At 44.4% G+C, this 16221-nt stretch overlaps 1 long non-coding RNA gene across 1 annotated transcript; it reads right to left on the bottom strand.

Moving 5' to 3' along the window:
- Nucleotides 1-431: 431 nt before the first annotated feature.
- On the bottom strand, nt 432-15974 carry LOC307212052. Its single transcript, XR_013836774.1, has 3 exons — nt 15925-15974; nt 3039-3243; nt 432-2136 (listed from the first exon to the last, which is right to left on the bottom strand). It is a non-coding gene; the product is annotated as an uncharacterized lncRNA (long non-coding RNA).
- Between the last annotated feature and the right edge of the window lie 247 nt (nt 15975-16221).

The following is a 16221-nucleotide window of genomic DNA, read 5'->3' as shown; positions in this document are numbered from 1 at the left end:
AGGTTCACCAAGACCGTTGCTAAATTTAGTCCATTTCATATGTTTATATCATGTATAGTGTTTTAGCTCTAGGTTACTATAATGCATTCTTCCCCGATCTGTTGTCCTCCAGATGTTTTGGGTGACAGCTCATATCAGCTACAGGGTGTAAAACATCTGGAGGGATACTGGCTAGAGCTGATGGTTCTTGTGGTTCATAATTATCTGGAGGGCATAGGACTGGGGAAGGATGCTTAAAATGGTTGTTTGTCCCCATGCCATTTCAGAGTTGTGGTGCTATCATTCACTGGACAATGGACACTTTGGCCCAACTGTGGTGAGTGGGATTAAGGACCCAGGCCGATAGGGCTCAGGAAAGTTTTGTTTGGGTAGCATTTGCAAGTCTGTAAGGAAGAGCTCATGCTTGTTAGCTCATGGGTTCAGCACACAAGTAACCAGGGCAGACATTGTTTAGATTTCATTAGAAACTCATCAGACATGCTGGATGTGAAATCATGGTTGCTTTGGGCCAGCAAGAAAAAAGAAATAACATCTGTGGCAAGGAAACTCTAACCCAGTAATTAGACCCAAGGAAACAAAAAAAGAAAAAAGGAACTCTTGACCCATTTTCTTCCTGTTTTTAAATATATTTTATTGTCCTGTAGCAATCACTTGGAAAGCAACTGGCAATACAAGTCCAGTCACTCTCGTCTGTTGTCAAGATCCACCTGATGCCTGGAAGTGGGGCTGAGTAGCGCCTTGCAGTGGCTGAAATCAGAATAATGAAACGTAATGATGTATTTGCTCATCTTAAGCAGCGGCGCCTTCAGGGAATGACTTTGGGGCAGATGTCCTGAGCCCCACTCAGCAAAATAAACAGCAGGATCCCCAAATTCAGCATGGTTCACTAAAAACATTTAAAAGTAACTTAACTACAGTGGTACCTCGGGTTACATACGCTTCAGGTTACAGACTCCGCTAACCCAGAAATAGTGCTTCAGGTTAAGAACTTTGCTTCAGGATGAGAACAGAAATCGTTCTCTGGCGGTGCGGCGGCAGTGAGAGGCCCCATTAGCTAAAGTGGTGCTTCAGGTTAAGAACAGTTTCAGGTTAAGAACGAACCTCCAGAACGAATTAAGTACTTAACCCGAGGTACCACTGTAATACACATTACCATCTAAAGATGGTACCCTCTTCTTTAAGACCATTATGTCCAGAGTCTAAGGATGCAATCCTGTGGTCTCTGGAAAGTCATCTCAGCAGCAACAGGATGGACTGGTCCCTCTACCCGACGTCAGACTCAGAATTCCAGTGTGTAAGACAGCGAGAGAGACTACATTCATCCCACATAGCAGGGCCAATTAGGGGCCATCTGAGAATGTTCCTCAGCCTTCCTCCAGGTCTCCTGTCATGTTCCCCAGACCAGGGGGCAATTTAGATACCCTTTTGAGCATGTCTAAACCTCTCCTTCCTATTGCAAGCTCAGCTGGGAACATTTAGAGGGAAAATGGAAGGGGGGGGGGAGGGAAGGATGTGAAGCCCAGAAATGGAGAGAGGAATGCAGGACTTTCCTGCACTCTCACTCCCATGCTGCCGGCACAGTCTGGCAGGGTTTAGGATGAGGTGATGGGTCCTTTCCCCCTTTAGGATTGCAGCACAACAATACGGTACCTTAGTTGCACCACTGATTTTAAGATTGTCACCTTGGTGCTTTTGCATGAGCTCTCAAAGAATCCCTCCAATATATATATATTAAATTATTATTTTTCAGCATTTCCATATGCCTCTCTCAACATTTTTGTTTCCAGCTGGGTTAGAAGTCAAAAGAGGCCAAAATACCTAGACAGGAACAAAGGCCGCCAAAATACTGAGACATGAATAGAGAAAGGCCAAAATACCGAGACAGTAACAAAATAGTAATGAGAAGTACTGGATGCCCCACAAGGCAGCTTTCATGTTGTGAGAAATCCAATCATATGTGCTGACTGACGAGATCCAACTTGTTTAGATAAGCTCCAAATAAGCATTTAAATCTTGAGGTATTTATCTGAGTTAAATGCAAATTAATTCTGAAACTCTTGGACTTTGCCCACAGCTTTCAGTGCCACTGGAATACTTTGATACTCCATGTTCAAAATTTGAGTGCACTCTGGAAGACTGAAAAAAAAAAAAAAAGGAATTACTATTTTAAAAACACACCAAATTATAGCTGGCAGTTGAGTAGCAAAGTACTTAATGTCCCAAGTAAGCAAACGGGTTTGGCTGATTATAACCTATTTTCTTAACTCAATCTGTCCAGGAATGAAAATTGTGAGGAGGAGTGCACTGGGCAAGGGAGAGGGTTGTCTCCAAATAGGTTTTCCTCAGAGTAGACCCACTGAAATCCGGAGAACAAAGTTAGGCATGTTGATAACTTTCAGTAGGTCTGCTCTGAGTATGACCAACACAGGATACAATCCAGAGTCTTTGCCAAAGGTAGATATGGTGTCTGCTTAAAAATAATGGCAGTGGTTCAAAATGACTCCCTGATTCTAGGATGGGATGCTGCCCTCTGCTGCTAACAAAAATCCAAATAGAATACAAGAAGATTATAAAAAAATAATCATTCGCTACCTCTGGCACAACTGGAAAAGGACAAAAAGGGATGCAATTTCATTTTTAAATATGCTTGGATAAACATGGGGCTGCAGCTATTAATATCTTGTCAAAATGTTTGGGTGTTTGGGGTGGCACAATTTCTTCTCACTTGGAACATGAAGCCCATGTTATAAACAAGAACAGCTACAACTATGGTTGCTTAGAGATGCTCAGTGTCAACAGTCAATTCTAGCAAACCAGGTCATTCTGAACAGCAGCGCAAGAGCCTATGTGAGGACTGTCTTCCTGAACTGGACCAAAGGTCCAACTTGCATCCTGTTTCCAACATTACCTCGCCAGAAGAAGGCTTTTAAGGTGACTGTCAACCCCCAATGTTTATACCCAGTACTAGAAGGACTATTCACATGACTTCTTGCATTCAGCGGACAGTCTGTGCGCACAAATAGCTGAGCTGTACAAACCAACATGTACACTCTTCTTTATGCAAACACTTGTGTATGTGTAGAGACGCCTCATACATGTCCACGTCACTATCATTCCCCCTCTTTCTCTGTATCAACGGCGAACTCATTCTCCAAGTGAAGATCCTTGTGGAGCCAAAATAGCACCACTCCTGCACATAAGAGAGATATTGGTAGGATTGGGAGAGCCTCGGGGTTTGCAGAACTAAAAAAAAAAAAAAAAGGAGGGAAAAAGAGATTGTCAGAGGAGAGGAGGGGAAAGTAAATAGAGTATCCTCAAAAATGGCATGTTTGGCCAGTTGCTGGGGTCCTCAGCAGGAGCACTCTGCATTTTTGTTGCAGCAACCCATTTGTTATTTATTACTTATGACATGCCTTAACTGTACTAAACTATGTGCAGAGATTAAAAACAAGCCAGACTTACAATACAGAAGTCAAGCCCACCGTATTAAAGGCATGATATAAATCGCATGAAGAAAGGGGATGGGGAGAGAGGAAGAAAATAAGGAAACAAAAAAAGTTATGTAGTAGGTATTGTAGCCCATAGTGGTTGGTGGGGCTGCATAGGTGGAGCTGTATTGCTCTACTGTGTTCCCAGTGCCTTGCTTCACTGCCACTTACTGGCCAGAGATCAGCACGGTGCGAACGCAGTGACAGAGCCAGTCCCAGACTCCTGCCTCTGCCCTGCAGTGAGGTCCTGTTACCTTAACGCCATCAGTGACACATGGCATTGGAGAGATGGGAGAACAACACAGCCCCGCAAGCGCAGCCCTGCTGAGCGCTACTGCTTAGACCACCAGCTTGAATGGAAAGTGGTCCCTCAGTTGAGTCAATGACCAATGTCCCTTGCTTTCCTAGTCTTTCCTAGATTCCTAGCACAAAGGTAGAAGGAAAGGTGGAAAACATTGGTGGAGAGACACAGACTTAGTTAATATTCGCCACCCTCTCTTACATGTACACAGTGTGGATGAGAATCTCATAGTAACCCAGTGTCACACATTTCTTCTCTTTCTTTCTTTTTTGTCTGAAAAATCATTCCCTCCCACTCATGCATTCTTTACGCTGGCCTCCCACACAAGTTCCCCACACAATTATGACTCCTCTCCAAAAAGAATAAATCTAGAAATTGGAGAGAGCATTCTGAGAATTTATACGTCTTGACCACTATAGCCTTGAGAATCTAATAATACCCAGAACATTTATTCGAAAGTTCAGTTTGCTTAGAATTCATGCACTTTCTACTCTAGGTCCAAGTCACACTGGGTCACTTCTGAAGACATCCACTGTGAACTTTGAGCTGCCGATGGACTACGAATCCTCAACATTCAACTTCCAGTGCCAAGTACTTCTCTTCCCACAGCCATTTCTGCTCTCCAGGAACTAGTTGTGTCTCTCAACAGCCAATGACATATTAACAGACACGTATGGAGATGTAGAACCACAAGGAAACATCTGCTTTTCTTGTACAAAAAAAGATAAAAGATGTCAAGGGAACAAGAAAGGGATTTCAGACTATAGGCATGCTATAGCGTATATATATTATTTTCTCATCAAGAGAATCACATTAGTACATATCAATGGTTTGGAAAGTTGATAGCTTGTCTAGAGTTGCTTCTGGAATTTCTAGAGAGATTGGCAAGAAGGCCATGTTGATAGTTTGAGATAGGATGAATGATTCTCTCCGGTTTTTTTGGTTTCCCTTAACTTTCTCATTTCCCCCCAGTCTTCAGTTCACCATGAAAATCAATCAGCATTTTGGTGCACATTTCTTGTGCATGTTTGTTCTAAGAAATTTTTCTTAATATATCCATTTTGCAAGCAATATTCCTTACTATTATTATTATTGCTACAGGCAACTCCTCATTTATGCGTGTTCGAAGCACACACAAGCTCACACATGCACATTGCCACAAACTTTTCCTTCACTCATTTCCCTTCAGTCTTAGATAGTTCAGTCTTAGATGGTTCATGGCTTCTACAAGTTGCTGATTCAGAAAAGAAAATAAATAAACAGAGAGGTGGTGAAATAAGCTCTCCTTGTGCTTTTCCAGCAAACACACGAAAGTAAGGTGAAAGACACAATACTCGTGATAGGAGGAAAGTAACTAAGGTCTGCAAAGTCAAATAAATAGCAAAATAAATAGAAACAAAGGATGTCATAACAGGTTTGGGCTAGGAGGGCGAATAGCTCTTAAAATAGGAATAAATTGTCTGTAGAGCATGGAAACCAGGCCTTCTTTTTTTGCCTCCCCAACCCCCCACCCCAGGAACTACGTAACCACAGAGTTCCTGTTTACTCTATATCTTGAGGATAAAGTTTTCTGTGGTATAAGACACCTAAGACCATTAGGCACACACACACTCAAGATCTAAAGAAAGTCTATTTATTGAAGCTTCCAGGAAAAATATTGACTGGGCAGTAAAAATACTTTCCTTGATTACTCAGGCTCATATTTTAAACTTAAAATTACAGGAACCCTTTTTTAAAAAAGCAATTTATTTTTAGCCTCTATGTTTTGAGTTTTTTAATTGAAAAAAAATTGCTTATGTTTTAAGCACATTTCCATTGACCGCGCAGATCAGGTTAGATTGTACAAAGGCCTCTCTCCACACACACAATTTCCAAATATTTCTCTCATATTAAATAAAAAGACGCATCATTTTTCAGAACCATTTCATAAGATGTGGGTGGGGAGTTTGGACCTTAGAAGTTGCTGGACTACAACTCCCATCATCCTGACCATCTTTTACTGGGGCTGGTGGGAGTGGGACAAAAATGTCTGGAGGACTTTGAGGTTCTCCACTCCTGCTTGAGACAGTCAAAACTGACATCCATAGCATAGTGATTAAGGTGACGTCAGGCCTGAGTCCTTGTTTCTGCAAGGCTGCTGTGGAGTCCAGTTCTGACATAGGTATGAAGGAAGACTTGTCGGCAAGAGGTATTACTGTGAACAGGCAGCAGTCAAGGTAGCTGTCCAGGAGAACAAGAACCATGAAGGCCAGAGACCGGGAACATGATCCTATAGAAGGGTTGGAGGTTAAATACTGAATTGGATGGATGATGCAGAAGTGAGGGTCTGCATTGTTACTTGATGTGATGAGTTGTCCACACAGGCATGATATACCCTTTTAAAATGTGGCTCTTTTGGGGAGAGGGGGGTATTATTGGGTGATTTCTTTTATTTTTATTTTATATACTGTGATCTTTTTATGTGAACCACCCTAAGACCTCCAGGTATAGGGCGGTATATAAATAATAATAATAATAATAATAATAATAATAATAATAATAATGGAACCAAAGGTCTGTAACATTTAGAAAACAGTTGCTACACCCTTAGTGCATTGGTGCAGTTATTTTAAAAGCACTGTATTTATATCAAATGGCATTCTTTTTTGATCTTTGCAGAAATATTGGTCTTTGCTCATGCCCATTTAATCCAGCCGTGCCAAAATAAATGTGAATAGCCTTGAGAGTCTACATTGATTTAAAACCCATCTTGGTCTCTTGAGAGGCCTAAGATTCCTCCCTTGCACCTAGTGGCTCAAGATGTAGGAGATTTACCTTGTTCAAGAAAAGAGGTTTCCCAAGTTTCTGCTGTTACACGCACCACTTCCTCCTAAGTTTGGAAAGCCCACTGAAATGGAATTTCAGACTTATGATGGTTTTTAACTTTTTAACCATAGGAAATCTTATTTGAAGTCAGTTTTGAGACTTTCTTTCTGAGCCCAACATATGGCAAACAAGACGAGTGGCTTTTTCTTTTCTTTTTTAATAAAAACAACAACAACCATGGGACGCATAAAAATAGGCCCAATAAAAGTACTCCAAAAACCGCTTGGAAAATAGCAAGCTTTTCCTGTATGTGGCATATGCAGAATAATGTGGTCTGAAACGAGGGTTTTACTGGCATGGCTTTAAGATAACTGCATTACTCACTAGCAGCAAAGCCGCGAGACAGTTGTGTAGGTTGTTCCAAATGTAAGTGGCAAAGAAACCTTCCTAACCGCACAGTTTCCCTATCATCTATTCCCCATGGGCTTGTCATACTCAAATAAGCAGTGGCTGCCTTTTCATTCCCTGCTGAACAGGGTTATTGACAAGCGGGTTTGATTCTGAAACCACTTAGAGTTTCTCTTACAATCAAGCAGTATGCAAATTGTGCTAAGTGAACAAACGATGAATTAAAAACACTTATTTTCCAGTAATTGTTGCTGTCTAAAAAAAAAGTGTTGCCATAATCTAACGGGTTATTTGCAGGTCTTTGGATGCAGACAATAAAGTCCTGTTATCAAGACATATGTCAAAATGCTATTCAGGAGGAGGAGGAAGAAGAGGAAGAATGAGAGAGGGAGAAAGAGAGAGAGATGCTGTCTCTGCACAACTCCCAGTGTAGTGGTTAGAGTTCTAGACTAGGACTTGGGATACCAGGGCTCAACTCACCACTCAGCCATAAAGGTCCTGGGAGACCTTGGCCCAGTCCATCTCAACCCTGGGGGAGTTTACCCACATCCCTACCTCTTTGGCACTTTGGTGGAATCTACACACATATAGAAAACACTATGAAAATGTTTTTTTTTAAAAAAAAAAAGTTTTGAAAAATTTATTGAATTTGCCATAGCTCACCTTTGCCATCTAGTGTCACATTTGTATATGACACTTTGCAACACGCTTGAAAGGTTTTGTTTGCAGCTGTCCTTTGTGGTGCTTGAGAATTTTATTAGTGCTAAGTCTCTTTTATCTTTTGGGGGATTTTGTAGGTGATCTGTTCTTCCTGATGCCTGCAACAGTCTCGGCTGCTTTGTGAGCAGTCCTGCTGCCCTGCAAATATCCACGCTGCATGTTCTGTGGGGTGCCAATTCTGCATCACCAAATAGAGGACAAAGCATATATTTTGCAGACTTTTTACATATGCTAACATGTGTTGGTGCAAACAATTCTATAATTTAAATAGAATTAAAATACATCTCACCATAGTAGGGAAGAGTGAGTAGATGGCCTGTCGGCCTGCCTGCTCAGGCTGCTGTACAGATAACTCAGTTTTGGCAATGCATAAATAGATACTTTCAGTCCCTCCAGACACCCACTCTAAGGAGTCACTTCCAGGACACTTTTGCCCCTTCTGTCTTTGCACCATTGATTAACTACAGTGTGACAGAGGCCACTGTTCTGAGGGATAGCTTAGTTGGTAGAGCATGAGATGCTTAATCACAGGTTCATGGGTTCAAGCCCCACGCTGGCCAAAATATTCCTGCATTGCAAGGGGCTGGGTTGAACTAGTTGACTCTTGTGGTATCTTTCAACTCTACAATCCTATGATTCTTTTTTAAAAAATACAGTGGATGCTTGGGTTGCGAACATGATCCGTGCGGGAGGCACGTTTGCAACCCACAGCGTTCGCAAGCCGCAGCGGCGCATCTGCGCATGTGTGGGTTGCGATTCGGTGCTTCTGCACATGCGCAAAGCGCGATTTAGCGCTTCTGCGCATGCGTGACTGCCGAAACCCAGAAGTAACCCGATAAAGCACAACCTGAAGTGGCTGTAACCCAAGGTATGACTGTACAGTGGTACCTTGGGTTACATACGCTTCAGGTTACATACGCTTCAGGTTACACACTCCGCTAAAGACTCTCCTCCCTGAAAGAGAGGGGAGTGGTTGTGGGCGGGAGCCTGAACACCGCCCCTAGCAGGGGGCATAGCCCCCTGCCTCTAGCTCACCTGGCTGGCACTCACGCCCCCCGGTGGCCGTCCAACCAGGTGCCGTGGGGGGGCGTGTCCAGCAGCCTTGATGCTGCAGCGTCAGCCTCTCCCCGGCCTCATTTCGATTTTTCTCTTCGTCGTCCTGTGCGAGTCAGGAGTCATCGTAGGGAAGAGCTCAGCCACGAGGTTTGGAGTCGGGGTGTGTGTGTGTTTGTGTGTGTGGAGGCTGTCTGGTTCCTGGCTTGCCTTTTTAAATTTAGGACGCTTGCGTGCGCTCATTGCTTTACCGCTTTTAAAAACCTACGCACCCAAGTTTGCCTTGCTGTCTTGCTGTGTCCTCTTTTCTGTGTAAAAACCTACATTTAACCTTTTATTTTCCCCCACTCCTGGTGCTGGATTTGTTTGGGTGTTTTTAAGTGCGAATTACCTTTCTTAAGCTGCAGCTTGTTCCTTTGCCCAGCACATGGTCACTCCACCACCAGCGAGGTCTGAGTGTGAATGCCATCTTACTATCTCCCTTGTCTCCTCACTTTCCTTCCCTGGCCTCTGCCTTGGTGGCTGTGCGTTTTATTTTAATTTTGGCCAGTGTGCATGTATGTTTTTTCCCTTCTATTGCCCTTGCCCGTCCGATTGCCTGGCTGGTCTGGGTGACTGAGTGGGTTTGCCTTTGGGTTTGCCTTACATTTTAATTTGTTGGCCAGGGTGCTTGTACGTTTTCCCCCCTCCCTTGCCCTTGACTGTTCCTCTCTAATTTTAAGTTGTGTGTGTGTGTGCTGGCAGCGTGTGTTCGTGCCTGCCATTGGTTGATTTATTACTTTTAGTGTGGGTTTGATTTACCCTGCCATCCATTGGTACCACTTAAATCGGGAGCCCCCTCTGAAATTTTAAATGATGCTGGGGCTTAGAATAGACTGTGCATTTAAACCTCACCCCTCTTACTTTATCTAAGCCACCCCCCTTTTCGCTTGGCGTTTGGGGGAAGAAATAAGGCAGGGCTTTGGGGGGACAATTCAGGGTTTCCGACCAGGGAACCATTCCTCAAAATTGTACATTTATATGTTTAGAACCTTTGAAGGTGTACCTTTGCCTGGTTCTTGTCATTGGCTTCACTTGCCAGTACAGGGTCCCTAAAGAAAACCGCTTTTAAACAAAACAAAACAAAACAGGTTGCGGTTTATATTTCCACTTCATTTTGGCTCACTGTAAAGGACAGCTATTTTGCTTTTCTTCTAAACTTTTCCTTGCCCGGCATGTTCATTTTACCCCCTCCCCCCCCAACTCCCCCCCAGGCTTTTCTTCTCCTCCCTTCACCCCTCCTCCCTCCCAGCACCCCCCACCCTTTCAGAGTTCCCTTTGCTTCGGGCCTGAGTCATCACAGTTACCAGACAGGTTTTTCAACTTGCTTGCCTGCAGGCTTGATTGCTCTCTGAGTGACCAGCAGTTTGTTAGGCATTGTCTTTAAGCACCTGGCAGTTCAGCAGCTCTAGTTGCATTGTCAGTTTAACTAACCAGCAGTTTGACCATTTGCAGTCTTTTGTCTGTTTAAGCACTCTCATGGAGCTGACCTTGTGGGCAAAGATTTACTTTTCTTTGTTTGGCAAAGTTTCCTTTGTTTGGTAGACATTTTCCCAGTAGTGAAATATTCCCCTTAAGAGCAACCTCACCCCTCCTTTTCAGAGGGCCATTGGTGTGGGCCTGGAATCTTGTTGATTTCCTTTTCTCTTAATTTGGCTGCAGCTTCTGGGCATTTCCTAGTAAGCAGTTATTTTCAGTTCTGATTACTTGGTGTTGCTATGCACCTAGATTTGCCTATCATTTAAAAGGGGCAACATTTAATTGTAGGCAATTATTTTCCAATTCTGTCTGACTGCAGTTGAGGTTTCTTTGTGTATGGGTCTGTTCCTTGGAGCCAGGTGCTAACAACTAGCTGAGCGCTGCTGCTTGAACTCTTGCTGGGTTGTGATTTAATAAATATAAATAAATACAAGCGGTGCATTTAAGTGACGTATAGCTTATTCTGTATGGGACACCGTGCATATTCCTGCATTGCAGAGGATTGAATGAGATTTTATTTACTGATTGATTTAAAAGGCTCACTGTTCTGCCGAAATGCTGGTAGAAGGACCATCTTCTTAAGTGTATTTTTCCTACATTTTCATTTGATAGCAGTTCCTGTGTCTGTTGTTCTCTGATTGTTCTATGGTACCATCCCTCTAAATCACTAGGAGTTTTACCTGAGGAAGCAGCTCTATATAATTGATTGTGTGCATTTGCCTGAATTGTATATTGACTAACAGATACATAAATTAATAAGGAAGTACGTTCTGAGCATACTATTGCATGGAATTTGCACAGTGTAGTTAATTCAGCTGATGTTAAGAATTTATATAGCCAAGCGTTAATAATCAACTCAAGGAAACATTATATAGCCAAGCGTTAATAATCAGCTCAAGGAAACATTGTTTTTGGCAGCATTTTCCTTCTGCTGGGCCTCCAGCATTACCTTTTGTTTTGCAAAGTGTTAGTTAAAGGACATTTCCCTGAGAGCGATTTTCTTTGATTCCATTTGATTGCAGTATGGGGGCTGCGTTGCTCTGCTGTTCCTATTGTTTCATCACTACATGCTTGTGAGTTGCTCCTCAGGAGGCAGGTCTATCCACCTGACCCATTTGTTTGGTGTCAAATAAATTTATAGACATATACAAACAGAACAGTCAAGTGATGAATAATTATTTCATATCATCGTCACTTACGGTAGACAATTGATAGTATCAGTAATTAATTCTACTTACAGTGGTAATTGATTGAACAAATAATTGGATTAGATTCTAGTAAATAACAATAATAATAAATAATAAGAACAATAAATAAATAAATAATAGATAAATAATAATAATAGAATGATAATAATAATAATAATATTAAAATAAAACATTAAAATAAAGAATATTAATAATAATATATAATAAAAAATAAATAAAGAGAATAAGTGGAATGGCATCACATACCAAGATTACATTGATTAATTAAGTAAATCTAAAGATAAATATATAAATAGACAAATAAAACTAATAAAAAAAATTTAATAATAAATAATTGACATATATTTCGGAACCCTCAGTTGCTTAGATCATGGTGACAATAATGCCAAGGTTGCAGGTTCGATCCCTGTATGGAAAACTGCATATTCCTGCATTCCAAGGGGTTGGACTAAATGACCCATGGGGACCCACACAATTCTAGAGAGCCTGGATAGCTCAACTGGTCAGAGCATGGGGCTGATAATGCTTGGGGATCATTGTTTATTATAAGTAAAACAATCATTAATTAGTATATTTGTTCCAGAATCAATAACATGTCCCTGTACAAATGCTTGTAAGCGGTAGCTCGTGTCTATGGCAGTAGCTTTAGCATGTTATCCATGGCGCCTAAGAGGAAGCGCTCTGCAACAGAATCAGCTCACACCTCAGGCTGCATGGGTGCCAATAGCCGTAATTCATCGGGGGTGCCACATGGACGGGATAATAACCTATTTCACACTGCCTAAATGCATTTAGATCGTTCATTGATGATTATGAGCAGCTTTTTTCCAATCAATCCCCTAACCCCATGCCCTCCACTGCTACCCCTGATATGCTCTTGGACAGTAACTGCAGCAGTGCAAACTAGGTCTCGGGCTCACTCGGCATCATCTGGTCCTCAGAACTGCATTGGGTCGCCTGCGAGGAGGCCGCCGGCCTGTGTCAATAACCCTGTTGTGTCCAGTTCTTCTAGTCCTTCGCAGAATAAGCAGCCCTGGGTCCAGCTTCCAGAATTGGGCACTTCGTCAGCCGGTGAGGAGGAACAGCAGCTGGAGGGGGAACTTCAGACAGCTGAGGGGGACAAACTGTCAGGCAAAAGACGCACCAAGAAGAAGCACGTTTGTAAGAAGAGCAAGTTGAAAACGGGCAACACGGAAGAAGAGTCAGAACAGCCTATGTGCCTTATGGGGGGGCCGCCACCGTTAGCTATGATAAAAGTTCTGAAGGAAGGCTTCCAGGATCCCGCTAGCACGCTGGGATCAATTTGAAAAGGGCATCTGGTCGGTGGCGGTCATCCCGTATGTTGAGAAGAAACCATTAGATTCTCATCGCATGGGTAAGCCGGACTTAAGAAGCTGCAGCGTGTTACAAAGAGAAGCAGCCCTTTCGGGGAGGTCGGGGGTTCCACCATTCTAGCTCCAGAGGAGCCCCCGCAGCAGGGAACAGACGATAGGGACCCTCCGGGTCTAGCATTTTCACTGATCCAGCTCCCTCCTCTCCGCAACCTCTTGTCTAGCTATCCAGATGGAAGCACAGCATCCTTTCGTTGGAAGGGTTTTGTCGGAGGGTTTCAGAATACCAGTAACCGACTCTTTAATTGCAAAGGATTTCCCCTAACCAGATGTCAGTAAGGGAAAGGCTTGAGGTTGCAGAAAAAGAAAATAGCTAAGGAAGTGGCCACAGGGAGGGTGGCTGGTCCATTCGTACACCCCCCTATCCCAAACCTGCATATCTCGCCCCTTGGTATTGTACCCAAAAAGACCCATGGTGAGTTTAGATTAATCCACAACCTTTCTTACCCTAAGGGTCTCGCTCTCAGATGTCTCGCTTCCGGTGGCTAGCACCTGGAGCTCATGGGCTTCAGGTCAGGGAAATTGGGGCTTTTGCCTAGCGTGCCACCCACCACGGATTACATTCTGCAATACCTTTCCCATCTTGACGATTTGGGACAGGACCCCAAAACTTTAAAGATACACGTAGTCGCCATCAGCTTCTTTGCTAGAGCCATGTTTTCCTCTGACCTGTGCAGTGACTTCCTGATCCGCAGAGCTATTGAGGTTTGGGGCAGGCTACAACCCCCCTAGAGCCGTAAGCCAATTTCTTACGGGCTGCTATCTCAGATACGCACAAAGCTTAGGTCAATCTGCTGGGCCAAGTTCGAGGCCCGCCTCTTTTCCGCAGCATATGCGATCGCCTTCTTTGGCGCCTTGAGGGTTGGTGAAGTGGTAGCCGAGGTTAACGCAAGTGGGAGGAACTGCAGTTGACCGAAGCTAGCATGACTGTGCGCATACGTCAATCCCAAATGGACCAGGCAGGTAGGGGTTCCCTTGTAAAACTTACAGCTTCAGCGCAGCGGGGCCCATGCCCGGTCAAAGACACTAGATGGTACCTTTACCTCAGACTGCCCGGTCCTGGCCCGGTCCTGGTTCACGAGGATGGGTCACCTTTGTTGAGACACCAATTCACAAGGGCACTCCGCAAAGTTATTGATGCCTGGGGTTCATCTTCCCAGGATTATCCAGCACACTCATTTAGGATTGGCGCCGCCTCAACAGCGGCACGCTTGGGCCTGCCAGTGGATAAGATTAAGGAAAGGGGCCGGTGGAATCCGACGCTTATAAAGGCTACATTCGTTAGAATGCGCCCTGCTCCTTTACCTCTACTTATCCGTAATTTTCTTTTCTTTTTCTTCTCCTTTATTTTCAGCCGTTCTCAGAAGTGTCTGGATTTGTGGCCATGGTATAGTCAGTTAGCTGTGGCCTCACCCCTAACCTTGGATTGCTACCTGGAGTGCGAGTTTCCTGGTTTTCGAGACGAGGCATTGCTTATGCCATTGCTGAGAGGGGGAGTTGCCACGTTTGGCCCTCCTGGCAGCCACCTGGAGTGCGAGTTTCCTGGTTTTCAAGATGAGGCATTGCTTATGCCATTGCTGAGAGGGAGAGTTGCCACGTTTGGCCCTCCTGGCAGCCACCTGGAGTGTGAGTTTCCTGGTTTTCATGACGAGGCATTGCTTATGCCATTGCTGAGAGGGAGAGTTGCCACGTTTGTCCCTCCTGGCAGTCACCTGGAGTGCGAGTTTCCTGGTTTTCGTGACGAGGCATTGCTTATGCCATTGCTGAGAGGGAGAGTTGCCACGTTTGGCCCTCCTGGCAGCCACCTGGAGCGTGAGTTTCCTGGTTTTCGTGACGAGGCATTGCTTATGCCATTGCTGAGAGGGGGAGTTGCCACGTTTGGCCCTCCTGACAGCCACCTGGAGTGCGAGTTCCCTGGTTTTCGTGACGTGGCATTGTTTATGCCATTGTTGAGAGGGAGAGTTGCCGCGTTTGGCCCTCCTGACATCCTTATCAGCAGAAGAAGTGTGGACTTGTCGTGGCACATAAAGAGAGATTTGGATGAGGTGGCTGCCTTGTGTCCCGGAACAACGGTGTTCTGGTCCTCCTTCCTGAAGAGAATTGTGTGACGCAGTGTGTAGAACTGTATGGCCATTGAAAAATCCAGGAAACTCTTAAATCCTGCAATAGCCTGTTGGGTGCACTTTTTGTATGGCCGAGTCATTTATCATGACCGTATCCAGATCGGCGACCAAGCTTTATACCGGAATGACGGTGTCCACCTATCGGATCTGGGGAACGACAGTTGGTTAGCTAGTGTCAGCAAATGCATCTGGGATTGGTTACAGCTTTGAGGGTATTGGCGGCGAGCCTTTCGGCTCGGGTGGTGGTTAGGCATTGGAATAATGTGCTGTGGTGTGTCGAAGTGCTAGGTGTGGCCATCGCCTATGCCTTCAATGTTTAGGGGTATTCCGTTAAAGGAATCTGGCGGTCGTGTATTCTGTCCGATGCCTGCTTGGCGGGAGGCCATGGCACGACCCTCGGTGACAGCAGGGGTGAGCCTATAGTTGGATTAGCATCAACAGGTGATGAACCCCTGGTGAATAAACCCACTTGTTTCGCGATCCAATGCCTAAGCCAATACCTTTTCATTGCTGTAATCAATAAAGTTGTGGCCTTTTCTAGCCCATTAACCTTATATCACGTGTCCCTGTGTCTTCTTTTCACATCGCGGTGGTCGGGTCCTCGAACTCCGCTAACTCAGAAATAGTGCTTCAGGTTAAGAACTTTGCTTCAGGATAAGAACAGAAATTGGGCTCCGGTGGCGCGGCAGCAGCAGGAGGCCCCATTGGATAAAGTGGTGCTTCAGGTTAAGAACAGTTTCAGGTTAAGTACGGACCTCAGGAACGAATTAAGTACTTAACCCGAAGTACCACTGTATATGGAAAGAAAGTGATAGAGGATTAAAGAACTGGTTGTGGTTTGGGTAGGGGTGCAGCCCACACTGACCAACAATTTATTTATTTATTTTATTATTTTCATTTCTATCCCACCTCTTTCTCTGAGAAGCTCAAGGTTACATACATGGTTCCCTTCCTCCTCAACTGATCGCCATGACAACCCTGTGAGGTAGGTTAGGCTGAGAGGCAGTGACTGGCTCAGGGTCACCTAATGAGCTTCATAGCTGAGTGGGGATTTTAACCCTGGTCTCCCAGGTCCTGGTCTGACACTCTAACCACGAGACCACACTGGCTTGCTGGCTCTTGAGAGCACAGGCCCAAGCATGATTTTTAGGCGCACAGAACAGACATGTAACATGGGCTGCGTCTCACACACATGCCACGACCCCA

The sequence above is a fragment of the Podarcis cretensis genome (assembly GCF_951804945.1).
Source record: "Podarcis cretensis genome assembly, chromosome: 3".
Taxonomy (NCBI): domain Eukaryota; kingdom Metazoa; phylum Chordata; class Lepidosauria; order Squamata; family Lacertidae; genus Podarcis; species Podarcis cretensis.
The sequence above is the reverse complement of the archived record's forward strand: the minus strand, read 5'-3'. Positions and strand labels throughout refer to the sequence as shown.